We start from the raw sequence: 16,954 nt of genomic DNA, 5'->3' as shown, positions 1-16,954 counted from the left end.
GGGGGGGGGAGGGAAGGGGGGGAGAGAAGGGAGGAGGAGGAGGCAAGGCAACACTTTGGCAGTCGGCCAAGAGAGCCACACAGATTATTGCATACGCACGGCACCGCCGGGCCAAGGCGGCCTTTAACCCTTTGCGGGCCGCCGCACGCTGCTCGAGGGCGGGGAGGGGGGCTGGGGGCTCGCCTCGACACTTACCTCCTCCTTCCCCTTGTAACACTTCAAAGGCCAGGCTGGCTCTCTACGGTGGGATTAATCCCTGTGCACGCCAGTGTTCCAGAGAAGTCCCCGCTCCTGTAGCAGGCTGCGTCGCGGGGCTCTCAAATCACTTTGCAGGCGGAAAAAAATGAGATGGGGAGGGGAAAAAGAAAAAAAAAAAACCAACCCAACCCCGAACCTATATTGTTTAAGGGGGAAGAAACAGCTAGCGACGTGTGCTGTCCTTCAGAAAAGGCAGGGTATGCTGGTTTAAAGGATGCATGAAAATCGGTTGCTCAGTCAAGGCTGGTCTGTCTCTCTAAGGGAGGAAATAAAACTGTGCTGGAAACCAGGGAATGCTCTGAAGCAGCCTCTGCGAGAGTCAGAAGAGGGTGATTTTATTTAAGATGCCATATTGCATTTTGCTGTGGCGAACTGTGAAGTGATTTAGAGCAAGAGCCTGCATCCCACTCCCTTTTTCTGAATTAGTTTTATTTATCCAGATCCTTGGCATATGCTTGAGTTGCTTTGTAGAAAGTACCTTCCACTTCATTCAGACCAAAGAGACTCTGACTCATACCGTCACTGAACTACAAGACAGGCAGGGCTGAACCACGCATGTTTGGGTACTAACTCCCTCTGGATTCCTCAGCACTGGTTTCATCAAAGATCCTTTTGCATCTCTCCCGGCTGTCTGCAGACCACTGGGAGCCACTCCCGAACTTCCCCCCCGCCCCACCAACTATGGCAACTTACACTCCCCTGTGACGCTGGCACTCCAGTGTCAGCGTGTTACTCTTACTTCCCTCAACGCAGGTGTCTGCAAACTACAGCGATGGGCTAGTAACAGGCACAGATGCAAAACAGAGACCAGAGAAAATATCTTCCTTCTGGACTGTCTCAGTCTGGTCTTCATGTTAAAAAAAAAATTTAAACAACCACCCACACCCCCAAAAATCAAGCTACTAAGCTAGGTGCAACTTAAAGAAATAAAACAAATTATTAAAGCAATGAATAGGACAAATGCAGGCAAAGGATGGTGGGATGGTATGCTTGCATGCAACCCAACAGTGGCCCATAAGAAGCCATTCACTCTCTGCTTTGGCATTGGGAAGAGAAGTAGAGCACAGAGGCCCCTCCCCACACCAAGGACGTTGCAAGAAAATGTTGCATAAATACCAAAGGCTGTTACACGCCAGCTCCAAGGAGCTGGACTCTGTGGGGTCCCAGACCTCAGAAAGGCCTGAGGTGTGCACTCTATATAACATGGCCACCCAAATCAAGCTGTTTAATGCAGCTTGTACCAATTTGCCATGACAGTAAGCTCCAAGGTACCAAGTTTCTAGCAGGTATACCTCCTATGTGTCCGTTTTATATTAGCATTAGGTTTTAGCTGCAAATTAAATCTAGCATTAAGAGTCTAGATGCAAAGTACCCTAGGACTCAGCTTGCCATTATGCAGATCAGCAAAGGAGTCCCTTCTATAAAGGAGTGTACTGGCTTACTGTAATTGCTAAAGAACGTACTAATAACATTGTAAGCCGCAGCATTCTGGATTTAAGAGTTGATACTGTAATACAGACTAGCTTTAGGAAACATAAGGATCTTTTACCACAGCATCTCCTGTATCTTTAGTTCAGGTTCACTATGAAAATCAACATGATTTCTGTTCTAGCAGTGATCTGCAGACAGAAGCAGCAACAGGCCAAGATATCTTGACAAATATGCCACTCAGTACTACAAGAGAGTGAATCTAAAGCAGCAAAGCAGACAGCAAAATTGTATTCATCCAGCTAATGTAAGGTTCATTGATTTAATAAAAGGAACCAAGGGAAAGAGACAAAGACTGGAGATTACTGAAAATCAAGTGAAAGCCCTGGAGAAACTGAAAACCCATCATCAAGGTTCAATTCAGAGTACAAGGCATTCTGTCTGCCACCTTTTTTATTCCAGTAGTACAGAGTGTTACCTCAGGAGAAAGGAATCTTTCCTTTTCAAACATTCACCTTGCCAAGAGGTGTGGCACACGCAGAGAAAGAGAAGCCACATTCATGCTGAAGCAAGCTTTGGGCAACTTTCCCTTCTGCAGCAGGCTCATGTAAGAGGCTTGTGTGTTCCACCACTCTGTGGCTATAGTGTTCGCCTCAGGACCCTCATTTTTTGCCACACTGTATACTCTAGGCTTTTACATCTTTGTCTATGTTTCTGCTTCAGCGTAGAAAAGAGAGCCCCACAATGTAAGTGCATTGTAAGTTAAAGCAGTAGTGCTTTCTTTAGCCAGCAGGCACTTAACCCATGGCTCTGGGAAGTGCCACAACTGCCACTAGCCACGGCAGGTTCATAAGGCACTCTCAGCTCCGTTCTGACTTGATATATGTTGATTGCACTAACAGACGAGGGATGAGGGCACTATGCCTCTACAAACACGGCCTAAAATACAGGATATGCAACCATGTCACAAGATGCCCTTGTGCCTCAGCAGCTTCCCTGCCAAGGGCCTATACTGGGCCTCAATGTATTCCCTGCATAAAGGATTCCACAAAACATCGAGGTGCTGATGAAGGCAAGTGAGTGGCACACAAGAACCCACACAGACCCAAGTGTTTTCATTTACTGCTGGTGATGTGCTGAAACTGATAGGACTCCCAGGAGAATATAATCTGACCAAAAGATACTAAACAATTCGACATGCAAGATGCACACTGTCTAGAAGAAACTGTTTTTCAATTCACTAGTTGTAATGTGCCATCTACGCAGCATGTTTGATACAATTAATAGTACTTATAAAAAATGGGAGAATAGGAGGCATAATAAGTTGGATTTTTTTTAACACTAGCATTCAGGGAAATGCAGTGATTGACAGTGTATTGAGTGTGAAAAGTAATCTCACAATTATTGATCGTTACAGTTCAAATCTTCAATCTGTCATAAAATGGCATTGTTGGTCTCATTACAGCCTCTAGTGGACAGTAGTAATCCACCTCACAGACCTGTCATACCATTTGCTCAAATGACAAGCATTATCAAGGCAGAGGTTACTCCGAGAGAACATGAACACACAGGTCATTCTGATCTGCCAGAAAAAAAGATTTCTGAATACAATCAAAGGTTTGCTGTCACTGCTTGTAAGGTGCCTCACTTTACTGTTCAGGTATAGATAGCATTGGCTTGTAAATAAACAGAGAACTTCTGCTATTAATTTCAGCTTCTGACAGCTTTCATAAAACTAAATTCATCTCAAATATTTTTATAACAGAAAATATTGGTTGCCATGTTTTTGGCTTAAGTAAGATATTTTTAATCCAACTCTGAATCTGCTGACTGTCCAATTCACCTCCATTCTATTTACAGCTCTCTCACGTTCAGATAATTTTTGCTAATGCTGTTATTTTTGTTATTATTTCAGACATATGCAGCTGATTAAACGTATTTTTACAGCTTTAATAAATGAGAAACTATAGTTTGGATTACACCTTGCTAACTAAGGTATGCTTTCCTCAGGAAAGTTAAAAATTTACACAATCTGAACAATAATGTTTTTGGACTATATCTTTAAATGTCACTTGTGTGAACATAACAAAATATGACTAATGTCTTTCATTTTTGTGCATGCACTTAGAAATGAGTGTATCCCCTGTCAAAACATCCCCTGTTGATGATGTTCTCCAGAACTCTGTGATTATCTTCAGATGCAAGGAAATTAGATTGGTAGACACAGAGAGCCAATGCTGTCTCTTTAAAGCCACAAGTATCTCATGCAAATTAACATTTAGTGAAAGGAGAGTAAAGCATTCATGAAAACTAAGCAAGTATATAGTACTACACTGTGACTCAAAGAGAAAAATCTTATCATCTAAAATGGTCTTTGCAAGTGAATTCAAAGGAAAGGCTGCCATTAATATTTTTTTGTTTTATTACACTGTGGCTAGGTAAGGGTTGTACGGTGATGAAGAAATCATTATTTGTCATGCCTTACAGTTTAGGTAATGGGATATTTAGATTGAAAAATGTTTACCTTACCATTGTCTTGATTTTTTAAAAGAAGCAATCAAGTTCTCTTCAAATAACAATAGCTTCAATGGCTTTAAAGTAACAATAGGTCCCTAGATGGAGATCTGAAATGAGATGCTGTCTTTTTGTTGTTGCTTTTTTAAAACTGGGCAAAGCAATTCATCGGGGAATTAAGAAAACTGAGGACTGTTCTAAAGTCTCAAAATCTAGTCCAATTTAGTCTTTTGAATACGAGGTCAGTCAGTTATAGGTCACTGCTCTGAAGGGAAGATCTGTTAACCTACCAGTGACCACATCAGGATGGACCACAGCCACAATTAGCCCCATAAGATGTGGCAACCAGTGGAAAATAAAAGTGCTCAGCTCTTCTCTAGGGGTGCTTAACTGATCTGGGCACCTATCAAGTAATAACTACTATGACCCGTTAGATGCTTTATGGCCAGTGCTATTCAGCAATCTGAGGCCTCAATCTGTGTCCTGGCCTCCATGTATTTCCCCTGACACTGCAGCTACCCAGATGGCTGGTGTGAGCAGAAGGGCCAAGCACAAATGGAAACTAAACTCTGTCTTATTCCTGGAAGTGATAATTTCATCCTGGGGTCAAAGTACACCAGCAGAACACAGAGGGGAAGCTCAGCTCTGCAGAAATGCTTTGTTTCCAGGGATGTCAAGGCAGTGCTGTTAACAAGGATTAACATTCAACCAACATTCAGGAGAATTTGCCAGCCACTATCTGGGAGAGGTCTCTCAGGTGCTAGCTGGGAGCAGCCAGAGACCATATGCCCTTGTAAGAGACACACGCTGTCCCATTCCTTTAAATCATACCTGGTACAGAGACTTATCTGGGAGTTCACTTACCCGGATTTTTTCTGTCTCTTAAGGGCGTTATGGTCTAGACAGATTAGATTAGCATCTACTCTGTAAACATCTAGGGTTGGGAAATATCTCTTGACCTTTCTTAAAATGTCTTACCCACACATAAGGCACTGTGGTTTCCAAAACCCGTTAGTCTCTCTGATCAATGCTGTACAGGTTTTGATAAGTGCCATGAGTTTTTATGAGAGGAAGGGAATGGGCTAGAATGGACTGGTTACCTGTTTGAACAGACATAGAAATTGAAAACATGGATTTTTGATTCCTAAATCCTTTAATGGCCCCAATTGAGCTGTTCTGGTCTATTGAACAAATCCTTCCTACCTCATGGATAATCGACCTATCAGACTTCCAGAGCCACTGTGCTCAATCCTGCTGCCAAGTCGGCTCTTTTTGTTCACATGCTAAAAATCTTTATGTTTTGTTGAGAAAATGCACAACGTATAATGACAGCTATTTTCTACTCTCACTGTCTCTACCTCTTCACAAAATATGATACACACGGGCCTTGCCCCCAAAACTGTCCTGCAAATTCGGAAGTCTGGTTTACCAAACTCATCCAATATAGGTAAATTTGGGCTCATGCCTTGGTTTCAAACAAGAAGTGCAAGCTTCGTAATGTTCAAGACCAAAGTTATTTTGTATCTATATCTTCTCCAAAAAGAAAACTAGTAACTAAGACAGTATTAACCAGAAAGACACTAATGGTCCTCAAATACAGGCATCACCTACATAGGAAAGAGCTGTATTTCTTTGTTTTCAAAAGGTATCATATAGCAAAAAACTACAGTCACCTGATGCACAGGAATGAAGACTTTGAACAGTTCCTAAATATCAAACAAAAATTGAAATGGGATAATTTTGGCATGAAATAATTGCTATATCCCCTTAGATTTGACTCATAACTGGAAAATCACCAGGCAGAGATGGAGAGCAGATATGACAGTGTATTGCCTGGAGAGTAGGAATTCCTCAGCCTTGCAAGGCTTTGACCAACAACCTAAGTGAGCATGGTAAACATTTACCTTCAATTTATCCAATTACAAGTTGATAGGGTATTTTTCATGTTTCTTCTGCAAGGTGACAGGTACATGCCCACAGAACCCTAAAACTCCAGAGTTTTAAAAAAAAAAGTGTCCTGGGAAAAGTGACAGGAGGCCTGAGGTAGGATATAGTGTTAAATCAGAGTTATTTCAGCTTGTGCAGACCCTTTGAAAACTAGGCTGGCATCACTTTGACTTCTTACTGCACAAAGGTAGCGTCTTTCTCTCAGAGATCTGCCAGATACTCATGTTTTCTCTTTACCCTTCAGCAGAGGCCTTTCTACTAATGACAAAAAGGTTTCTCATATTGACCGAGATGTCATATCATGTCTCTCTCTTTCCCCCTACCCAGTTTTGCCAAAGAAGACTTCTCATTTATGCCTGTCTTACTCTGCTTCATCTGTCCTTGGTCTGCTCTTATATCATCCTTATATGATATTATCAATTTATTTATATTTAAGGTAATGAAAGATACCTATTCAAAGCTCTAGAAGCCCTGAGACATAGCAATTACAAAGACAAAGCAAAGCACAACAGTGTGAAAGAAGTTTTATCAAAAGGAACTTACCTGGGCAACCAGGTAGACCAGAAACACCTGCCTACTGAAAGCTCATCTTTAGTCTTCTTCTAAAGTGGGTGGGGTTTTGCCTCAGGGCCTCTTCAAAGATCATAAAATTCAAACTCTTGTGAAGTGTAGGTTCTATCTCATGGATAGATTTGTTCATGCATGCACAGTTTTGTCATGGGGTCAAGTATAGCCAAGAGAATGGAGTGGTCACGCTGGGGGCAGGACCATCTCACGACCAGCTTTCCTACTCAAGAGACCCTAGTCTGGAAAACTAAAGAGTTTTCACAGTTTATACTCTCATAGAATCACAGAATCACTAAATGGAATCATAGAATCATTAATCATCTTGGAAAAGACTTTTAAAATCATAAAGTCCAAATCGTCATCCCAGCACCACGTTCACCATTAAACCATGTCCTCAATGCCGTAGCCATATATTTTTTGAACACTTTCCAGGAATAGTGACTGCACCACTTCCCTTGGCAGTCTGTTCCAATTCTTTTCAACCCTTTCTGTAAAAAAACCAATCTTTCCTAATATCCAATTCTAACCTCCCCTGGTGCAACTTGAGGCCATTTCCTCTTGTCTTGGGAATCCTCTCATCTTCTTTGTGCAAGAGGACATAAGAATGGCCACACAGTGGCCATAGGACAACAGTGATCATAAGCAGATGCTTAGGGAGACATATACTACTCTATCCACATACTATTCAGCCTCCCACTATTTTCAGCTTAAGGAACTACCTGAGCAGAATGAGGTTTCTGCCCATTTAGTGATCCTCAGAGGATTTATCTCCCAAGATTTGTACAGTCTGCTCCATTGCCATCTGTAAACTGCAGGTATGTGCTATGTCACATTGCACAGGTCAAGTCCCTGATGCAAGAGGAGTCCCTTCATCCTGCCTGCTTCATTCAGTGTTCCTAGCTCTTGCACTGAGACAGGGAGTGGCCAGTCCCTACCCATACTCTCAATGCTACACAGATCTTTGCAGCCCTTTATCATATTCCACCTTCTTCCAAGCTGGAAAGCTTGTTACCAAAACCAGTCAAAGTCTTCATTGCTTCTGCTGCAATTCTTACCTGGTTTCGAGTCCCTCTGTCTTGGTCTTAGTCCTGAGACATCTGCACTCTCTCTGTTCTTCTGCCTGTAGAAAAGTGATAGTAAAAATTGCCCTTTTATTCCACGGAATAGTGATGACACAGAGAAGTACAAGTATTATTACTATAAAAGCAATACAGAATGCCCTCTTTTCTCAAGGCTTAGCCAAGGACTTGGAAAAGCAACAACTCCACATATCAAGGACAAGAGAAAACAGTAGTAATGTAAACAAAAATAAACCCATGGTACTATCTACATTTTTTTCATACTTGTTTAGCAACACATGCTGACTAAAACCCTTCCCATTTCATAAACTACCTCTGTCAACCAGTCCATTCCTGTGTAGAAAATCAGAACTGATGGGGCATCTCCCACCAAACTCTGATTATTTCACACAATTATATGGATAATAGGTCTGAAAAATATGACATGCTACAAAAGTGGGACTGCCAGATGGTTTTCCTGCCATTTAATCTGTCTCTCCCCTTTCCATGATACATCTCATTTCTTAGGACATAGGTATTAAGTAATTTCTCTCCCTTAACTGGCTCATTTTCAGCTAGGTGTGTAAAGTTGGTGTTTAATTTATTGTGTACAAGTTGTCCCGTTGTCTTAATGCTTCTGATTCATATATTTAAAGTGAGCTTTGTGCTTGAGGGTATGGCCTCATGAACATGTTTTAGTGAGGCATTCAAGGGTGTGGATTTACAGGACACCAGCTACCCTGCAATAACTGCACAGATGAACACCCTTTGCCTGCTGGTAAATGCAAAGAAAGTTAGCCCAGAGATAGTCTCAGCCAAGATCACCTCTGTACAATTGCTCTTCCTGCTATTCTCTGAATGCTGCTCCTTTTGCAGTAAGCATGACAGTTGCATATGAAGGCACCACCACCTCTCTCCTCTCCATAGTGATCCATCTCCAGACACAGCTCAAAGCAAACTTTTTCTTAATACACCCCAAAATCTTGCAAACTGAAGTGGTATTTAAGGGACCTTGCCACCCTTGCTGCATTACAACTTCAGCCGTTTTTTTCTTTCATGTTTATATGATAGGATATATTCTTTGCAGAGTCTTCATCATGTAGTATATATACATAAGCCCTCTAATTCTTGAGCCCTCCTGTTTCCCCCTGCTGGTTAAAAACGCATAGCAGGGGGGAGCAGAGGGGTGGGAAAGTGCAAGCAATTCCTCTAACAACTCTGAGTCAAACCAGGTACCCACTTTGGGAGGAGAGAGCAGAGGGGACAGACCTTGTGACTACTGAATAACAGTGGCTGCTGCCCCCAAGGGTATTTCTGAGAGCCTACAGGTATTGTTACACAATGTATATGCTTCACGGGGTCCTGAGCAGAGTTTATCAGCTGTACAGAAATTCCTGCATAGTTTATCATCTGGGCAAGCATCCCAGCACCACTGTTGTCTCTTGTTAGAGTCTCTTCAGAGTATCAGAGGTTCCCAAGAACATTCCCAGAAGCTTTCAGCTCAGCAGGAATCACTGCCAAGTTGAAGAGTTTCTTCGAGTTCCTTGTAGCAATCATCCTGAAAATTGCAGAAGAGGAGCTTGCAGGCTCTACAACTGTCCCTTAAAGGCTCAACTTGTAGAGGAAGACATTGTCTGGCCTCCAAAACCATTTATCTGAACTAAGACACATTTATCTCAACCTTGCACACATTTAAGGTCTCGCCAATGAGATCACAAAATCTCCTTGTAGCTGGAAATAAAAATTTTTCCTATGGTGATTTTCTAAAACCTTTTTTTTTATTTTAGATTCTAATAATCTCCCAGATCCCTAAGTGTGGATCAGCACCCCTTTCCTGTTCAAACTAGATTCTCTAGTCAGTTATATAAGGCCAAGTTTCCTCCCCAGGCAGTTTACAGCATAGGCACACAGGTAATGCTGTCTGCAGTAAATGATGCAGTGAAATACTCCATTATGTGACTTATCTCTCAGAACAGTTACCCCCTGAGAAAAGACTGCAGTTTTGAGGCCAGCTGACTTTTCAGAAATGGCAAACAATCAGTGGGACAAAAAGGTAGATTTCTCCAAAGGTGAAATTACAGTGTTTTCTTCTTTCAATATACAAAAAATATAATTCTCTGAAAACAAAATGAAAGAAAAAATTCCAACAACCGCCAAGCCCCTTTTACTCTTGAAGAACCTGCTTTTCCCTATTTATTTTGCCTTTTGAGGATTTGCCTTTGACATGTTCACATTTCTAACGCTTCTTACTAAGCAAAATGTTAAATGGATTACTTAAGTTCCAGTATATTGCTTCCTCTGAATCTGTTACTCTTGTAGTGGCACTTTCCCTTAGTAGCACATTGAACTAGTGTAGTTTATGGTCACCAGTACCCAGATTCCCTCTAGTGCTCAAATCTTCAATGAATAGAAAGATAAGTGTGAAGAATTTGCCAGCTTGAAATCCCTGCTATCTGCACAACAGACCAAAAAGTGGTTTTTAATTATTTCAAGACTTCAAACTCTGAATATTTGGCTGTATAATTAAAATCTGGATTTTTAAAATATATTGAAAATACATTTACCCTTCAAATGTTTCACCTGTTAGTTATTCTACTTCAAACTCTTCAACTCTACAGTGTTATTATTTTGTTTTCTTTGATGTTTGCTCCTTTTAAGCTAACCCCAAAGAATTTCACTCTCACCCACCATGGTTATCAAGCTGTGCTTTGTTAGCACTGTAAGTATTTATGATATACAACTCTCTTCTGCCTTTCCCAATATTTAGGAATTAATACCTTATATCCATTGATTAATAGTCCTCCTTTCTTGCTATTCCTTTTAGGAGAGTTAGGAATGACCACCAGATAATCATCTCCATCACTTGGTAACACTGCTCATGGTCTGGTGTATAACTCTTGTATAAGGGTGGTTGGTATGTAAATACCCTCCTTAATCGTCATCATTTGTTTCAAGGATAAAACAAACAAAACAATAACAAAACCTCCTTTCTTTTGCATGCTGGAAGCACTTGCCATTAATATTAATTTATTTATTTATTTAAACTTGGTTAAAGCATTTGCTCTTAGGCTGGGAATGTGACTGCCAAGTTTCCTGCCTGCAATTTGTTACGGCTCAGTAGTAAACTCCTGAAAATAGGAATTTGAAATGGAAATAGTGACAGGCCTTTTAACTACACTATAATAAGCAGGGTGTTTTATCCTGCATACTGTATGTTGTTACACAATGGCAGCCTATCATAATGTGCACGGAAAACAAACAGGGTCTCTTTAGATCACTCTTCTGGCTAAAACTGGGCAGACAGAGGAAGCAAAACAGGCTGGAAAGACAAAAGACTAGAAGGTCAAGAACACCACACCCAGACCTAAGCCCTTCTGTTACACAGTGGAGCACAGGGATCTTAGAGAACTTGCACTTGAATAAATTGGCTTTGATCAGCTTGCCATAAAAAAAAGGTGTAGCCTGCTATATTGCTAAAGGAGGTAAAGAAGGAAACTTGCCCATAGTCTCAAGCTGCAAAGTAATGTACCCAGATCCACCCTGTAACGCAGAGCAAAGCTCCAAAAAGTATGTTTCTTGCAAATGTTTCTTATCTGCTGGTAATAGTATGTTTCATGTAATCTGCAAATAAAAAACACAAGGACACTAAAGCTGGTTTGCACAGTAGCTTTCCAGGGACAACTGTAAAGTACAATTTTTGAGAGTTGCTGAACATCCAGAGTCCTAAAAATTTGCATGAGTTTCTTCCGATCCACACCTATGTAAATGACAGCAGTACTGCATCTTTATGAAAACAGAACAGTGCTACTGCTTTTTATGAGGTATTTGGCAGCCAGGAAAATAAGTGAATCACATGTGCAGAACAGAACAGCAGAGTATCTGGGACTTGAACAGAGCACTTCTGCTTTGTAGAACACATGCTTAAACACCGTATATTGAAGTGCTACATCATGTCTATTTTTACTAATTGAGTTTACTTGTGTTTGGGCACTGTACCAGCTACTCAGCAAGTCCAGGAGATTAATGTAAAAGCCTCTCTGCATTTAGAAAGTATAGTCACTCTAGATTTACAGCTGCTTACTTTGAGGGTGGCTGACTGCTGATCCTGGTGTCTTTGAGCAACAGATGGTTTTCTGAGCTGCACTGATAATGAAAATGATTTAATTTACCTCCTAATATCGAAATAAAGAGACAGAAAAAAAGAAAAAGCAATATATTCATCTTCTACAAATAGCATACTTTAGTACACAGCTGGATAAGAGGAGGGGGAGGCCCAGTCAAAACTCAAGGAATAGTATTAGAAATTCACATGAGGACAAACTTACATAAAATAACCCATCCTGATCTGGACTGTGAAAGTATTGGCCCTTGTAATGTTAGAATTTATAGCTTTAATCTTCTTAAGAGCTGCATGGCTCTTCTCACATGCAGGGAAAACAGATTTGATGTTTGTGAGATTAAAACTACTGAGCTGAACTTTGCTTGTTATTGGCCAGAAGCACTTGGAAACCTAATAAAGCATTCCATTAAAATCTTGGCATTTTAGTAACACAAAAGAAGTAGGCTTCTCAAAATATGAGTCCAAGGCAAAAGGACACTTTGGGGGGCGGGGGGGGGAAGATTGTGGAATTTGGATTTTAACAAAGTTTGCAATGACTTTAAAATAGATCAAAGGAAACATGAGATAGAGTGGAGCAATAAGTGCTTGATGTAACTAGCAATGTCCAATTCTTTGTTGTTTAAACTTTATAACATTTGAAGACACTTTTTCATTTCTTTTAAACCTCATACTTTTGTGAGCCTATGAGCAGCTGGAAAAAGTACAACACATTTCACTGACTGACTGTGTGGTCTCTAACAGGTAATGTGAGGCCCGATTTATTTAAAATTTTGAGGATCCACAACCACAACTGAGATCCAGTTGGGCTACTCATATCCTGGGCTTTAGATGATCAGCTTTATTCTGAAATAAAGAGCTCCATAAAAGCTGGCTAGGCTACAATTTTAGGTGCACAGGAAGCCCTCAGTGAACATGTATGCACTTGTAATCAGTATACGGTTTGGTTTGATCTATGAAGTCACAACTAATATTTCTGTAGAGAGAGTGATACTACTTGTGGTGATGGTATGAACTGAGTTCAAAGCATGACTGATCAAGGGTTAGGATCTTATCAGCAGTGGTAAAACCTTGTACAGTACCATTTGCCTAGTGCCAGCTGCACTGCTGACAACCCTTGCTTGCCTTCACCAAGGTACAGTGAAGAGAAGTCTCATACACAATGGCTTTTACTGTTCTGCTCTTCAGCCAAACAAACAGGCAGAAATAAGGACATAAAATGAAGTTTAAAAGAAGTAAAGCTTCATAATCAGCCCTAAATACAACAAGTCTCTTGCTAGGGTTCATTGATGAGGTTTCAGGTCTTGTCAGAAGGCAAACAGCATTTATTCCAACTTGCTATGAAATTACTTTGTCCTATCTGTACTGACAAAGCCAACCATGAAAACTATGCTAAAATTTGCCTGTGTATGGTTACAGCTAAATCAGATCTTCTACATTCATTCTACTTACAGATCAGGAAGTATGTAGGCTATCTTCTGGCAAACTTGTGGTTAAAACACTGGGAAGCCTGTAGGGATGATCAGGTAACAATCAAATGCCTACAAACAAATTTTATCCCAGATTTTACCCCACGCAGAGAACCAGTGTTGAACGTGGATTACACAGCTGGTGTGAGTGAGTCCTACACAAGCTCATCGCATTGTAGATGACGGCACAGAATTCACTTATGCAATTCTATTTTTTGCCCTTTCAAAAGAAATTCCCCTTTACACAGCTGAACATTACTGGGTGCTCATAAACTGGCTGCTAACATGGCTGGTATGCTTCATTTTTTGTGGCACTAACATATGAAGAGCCATCTACTGTAACAGATGCTCTTTGACAGTGCGAAATAACAGCACTCAGACTTAAACTGTAAATTATAAACAATCCCTCTCTAACTACAAAACGAATACACAGAATGGGGAGCCTTGTCAACTAAGATATCAGTAAATCAGGTTGAGGAAGACAAATTATTCACTAAAGCTAAAGTAACTAAAATTTTATTCAGTTAACATTACTGTCATTAGAGTTCTCCTGTTCTTTGCCATAATTGGTGGATACAAAAAAGAGTAATTATAAGCAGCACATAATAAAATCAGTTACATGTTTTCTTGCTATGGAAAAGCTACAAAAAATGTTTCTGTTCTTCCTTTTTATTCATTTCTATCAGTACAAAAGATGCTATATAAATGCTTACTAGTGGTATGTGCCTGGCCACATCAAGACAGCCCTTTCCCAAGGGATTTCATAATTATTTTTTCTCCACCAAACCACAGACAGGACTGTGAATTAAAAAGTGACCTTGATGGCCTGGTGGTGCAGCTGCCATGTATTTGATTATAAACTTACTGGTACTAATGCCGAGGAGTGGTGTTACGACATAAGCTGAAAATGAATTCAAGCATAGCTTTCTTCACAGAATGTCCCTGGTAACCTGGCTGCAAAAAGCATTCAATGCACAAAGATAATTTTTTTTTAAACCTTTAAAAAAGAAAGCATTCCTTTTTTCCTGTCCATCTCTTCATGACATCCCAGTGCCAAGTTCTCCAGAAGGATGTGCTCAGGGATAATACCCTAGATTACAAGGACTGTAGCTACATCTGGAGTACTTCTGATATCTCAGATATAAAACTTCTTCAGAAAGGACATGGAGAACTTGGAGGAAGCATGGGTAAAGGAATGGGCAACCCGTTACAGAGCACAGTCGTTCCTGCCCTATAGTGGCAGCCTCTCAGGAATTCCTGAACACCATGGCAGGGATGGTGAGCACAAAGCTGGCCTTCCCAAATGCATGCAACTTCCCCTCACCTAATGAGGGGTAAAATGAGCTGGCAGTTCACCGTTTCCTTCAGCATGTGCCAGGAGAAATTTTTGTGTCACTCAGTTCAGGATCAGGCTTGCAAGGCCCAATTCTTAAGGCTTTAGAAGAAACAGGCATGGCCAAGAAAAGACACTGGCAGTTGCCTGTAGGCAGGATCTAATACCCTTGCATTTCATGGGATTCCTGGATGGAAGTCTCAAACTCTGCAGAATCACAAATGCAGCCTGGTTTCATCTCATGCACTTGCAATGCCTGCATCTCCTATGATACCTGGAGCTAGGGTACCTTATCAACGTCTTGGCAGCATATGTTAAAGGAACAGGACTAGCTGAATATCTCCCTCTCCTCTGAGAGCCAAATTAGCCTTCTTTCTCCTTCACAGATTACGTAGGGAAGCAGGCACCAATCCCGCCAGTTTCGCAGATGCTGGCTCAGAGTACACACAGAAGTATATTTTGGGTGCTTAAAGAGCTTCACAGCATTGAAAGACTTAGCTCAGAAAATGCAAAAGGTCGGGGTCTGCCTTCCAGAGCCTAACAAAAGGGTGTATGCACATACTGAGGAAGGAGGCTCCCTCTGTTGCACAGAGCTGGCTCCATGGCTCTTTCCCATCTCCCTAGAGATCCAGGGTATTTGTATGCAAGTTAGGAGGAAGCCAGCAGACTAGTCAGCATGCAGGGGGACTTGGTGGTCTCATGGAAGATTGCTTTAGGTAACATAGCAAAAGGACCTCCCAGTGTGGGCTCTGACTCAGCCACAGTTTGGATGGTGAGAAAGCCTTTCAGTTCCCACTTGTCATAGCTGACCAGTCTCATTTTAATGCACAAAACAAACTCACTGTACAAATATGCCATGATGGGCAGTTTGTGCCCATGATGCAAGCTATACCCAAACAAGCAGAAAGGTCATAAAATAAGGATTAAAGTTCAATAAGGAAGCTGATAACGAAGAAGCCTACCCAGACTATGCCCTATTCTAGCCAACGTTACGTTATCTTCTAATTTTAGAACAGCTGACAGTTTTTCCCAGACCAGAAGTTGACAAGAGGCTGAGCAACACCAGTGTTGTTAAATCTTTGTTTTCAGGCACAGTGTTGTCTCCACACTGCAAGAAGTTGTTTCAGCATGTGAAATTTTGCAGGAAGGCACACACTGATGCTGGATGCCCATACAGGGAGCTGTGTAATATGTTGAAACCATCTGGCATTTTGTGGTTTTGCTGTATCAGTCAGACGCACTGTCTGGAAACATAGGGCTCAAACCCAGAGTCCTTAATTCAGGTCAGATACCTACAGATGCCTGTGGTCGTTTGGCCAGACTGGAAGCTGCAGAATAAAGCACTTAATTAGGTGGCTGAAGTTTATGACGGATTCTAAGAGCAGCCAAGCTAGAAGTCTATTATTGCTTAGGAAGTTTCAGTAAATGTAATTACTATGGCATGTTTGATATAATACATGGTCTTCACAAAATGCTCCAAAATAGCGTTTTAAAGATGGGTCTTTTTGCTGTTATGCTTTGTACCTTCTGACTAAGGAATAGGCCTGATGATGTGGATCCCAGTGTGAAGCTTACTGAAAACTACCACTAAAATTAATAGAGCATAGTTATGGATGAGTATTTTGTATAGAACTGCCTTCTCTGGAGTGTGAACAACGCTGCTGAAAGCAGGCTCTGGGTTACATTATTCCTGTGATCCAAATTTTTTAACCAGCTGATGTCACTAGGGAGATTTAAAGTCTTTATAATTACCGCTCAAGGCCTAGAGGAAGGGGGGAGGAAAGACAATGCAATTACGTTTCATATGTTGATTTAGAGAGTAACCTGTAGTGGTCTGTTAACTTGTTTCATCTATCAAGAAAAGCAAATTAATTCTGTATCCAGTCGGTTTTATGAGTGGCAGCTCATTTTGCTTTCCCAGTTAAGCAGGGGAGAAAGTGGCCTTTTGTCACAAACAATTGCTTCCTGCAATGCTGCAGAATAAGATGTAAAATAGGCAAAGAGCTTTGGATACAGCTTCCAATGTCCTACTAAGAAATAAAATTTCTTTCTTTCATCTTCCCTCAGAGAAGGAATTCAGGTTATGCTCTGCACTAAATTAAAGTGTTCTGCTCAGTTATGTACATGTACAGCTTTGAAAACTGTTCCTGCTTCTAGGTCAAGGGCTCTCCCTGTGGCCGGGTGCCAGCTTTATCCCTGGACTCCCATAATCCCTTGAAATAAATCAACTTTCCATTGAAATCCTCTGCCAGTTCCACTTCAG

The 16,954-nt window shown here is 41.1% G+C and overlaps 1 protein-coding gene across 3 annotated transcripts in view; it reads right to left on the bottom strand.

Moving 5' to 3' along the window:
* The window catches only part of ATXN1 (ataxin 1), a 243,927-nt gene that overhangs the window by 220,119 nt on the left and 6,854 nt on the right, over positions 1–16,954 (bottom strand). For 2 of the 3 annotated variants that reach the window (XM_041475506.1, XM_041475513.1), the window contains exons 2-3: positions 7,770–7,834; positions 196–325 (exon numbers count right to left, since the gene is read on the bottom strand). The gene's annotated coding sequence lies outside the window, so the exon portion shown is untranslated. Of the gene's footprint in view, positions 1–195; positions 326–7,769; positions 7,835–16,954 lie in introns of those variants that run through there. The other variant, XM_041475511.1, reaches the window with a different exon arrangement.

The sequence above is a fragment of the Pyrgilauda ruficollis genome, unplaced genomic scaffold (assembly GCF_017590135.1).
Source record: "Pyrgilauda ruficollis isolate IOZ18807 unplaced genomic scaffold, ASM1759013v1 scaffold35, whole genome shotgun sequence".
NCBI lineage: Eukaryota > Metazoa > Chordata > Aves > Passeriformes > Passeridae > Pyrgilauda > Pyrgilauda ruficollis.
The sequence above is the reverse complement of the archived record's forward strand: the minus strand, read 5'-3'. Positions and strand labels throughout refer to the sequence as shown.